Raw genomic sequence first — 1,071 nt, forward strand, 5'->3', positions numbered from 1 at the left:
CTTTGGTCTTATTGACATAAGAGATGTCATTTATAGTCTATCTCTTTCTATATATGGAAAGTCAAGAAATTCTCATCGAAACATCGAGAAATTGTGCATATAGAAAACTCTAAAGAAAGAAAAAAAGGAGACCCATGCCATGATTTTCAAATCTTTTCTATTAGTAGTCTAAGTTTCTCGATGAGGATAATTAATTCGGTCGTTGTGGTCGGACTCTATTATGGATTTCTGACTACATTCTCCATAGGTCCCTCTTAGATCTTCTTTCTCCAATCTTGGATTAGGAAGAAGGAGATATTCGCGACTACTGGCGATTTCATTATGGGGCAGCTCATGATCTTCATATCGATCTATTATCCACCTCTGTATCTATTCTTTCTTAGCTAAACAGGTGGAAGATCTATCCAATTTGGTTATATTATATCATGGACTCGAAAAACGGATCTGAATTTGACTGAAATGCACGATCTTCACAGGTATCACTTTTCACGATACCTAAAAGGTGGAATAGCGATTTTCGAACCATTTCCTATAAGAGAATGGTTTCCATTACTTTGAGAAATGGATTCTTATATCAAACTATAGCTATTGCATTAAAGAAGAAAAGAAACTAATAGAAGTCGAAGACGCGGAATGATAGTGAATAGAGAGAAAGATTCTTCTGATTTTCTTGTTTCTATCTACTAGACGCCGTAGAGAATTGAGAATTTTCATGTCTTTCAATTCTCGTACTCGTAATTGGAAAGTTATGGAAGGAGACCCATCATTTTGCAATGAAAACAACATATAAAACTCTGGACAATTTCGAAATCAGGCCAAGCGTCTTAATACATATGCAAAAAAATTCATTATTGGCCCACCATTGATTAGAAGATTTAGCTTGTATGAATCGCTATTGGTTTGATACGAATAATGACAATCGTTTCAGTATGTTAAGGATACAGATGTATCCACAATTCATTTAGAGTTACTTAATAGTCTATTTCTTATACCATATCTCTATCCCGTGAAATTCTCGAGCCAAAAGATGGATGCATATGCTGTGTTTCATTTTGCTAAATGATATCAATT

The sequence above is a fragment of the Triticum urartu genome, unplaced genomic scaffold, assembly GCF_056163025.1.
Source record: "Triticum urartu cultivar PI428250 unplaced genomic scaffold, HENAU_Tu73 scaffold97, whole genome shotgun sequence".
In the NCBI taxonomy this organism is placed as follows: Eukaryota; Viridiplantae; Streptophyta; class Magnoliopsida; order Poales; family Poaceae; genus Triticum; species Triticum urartu.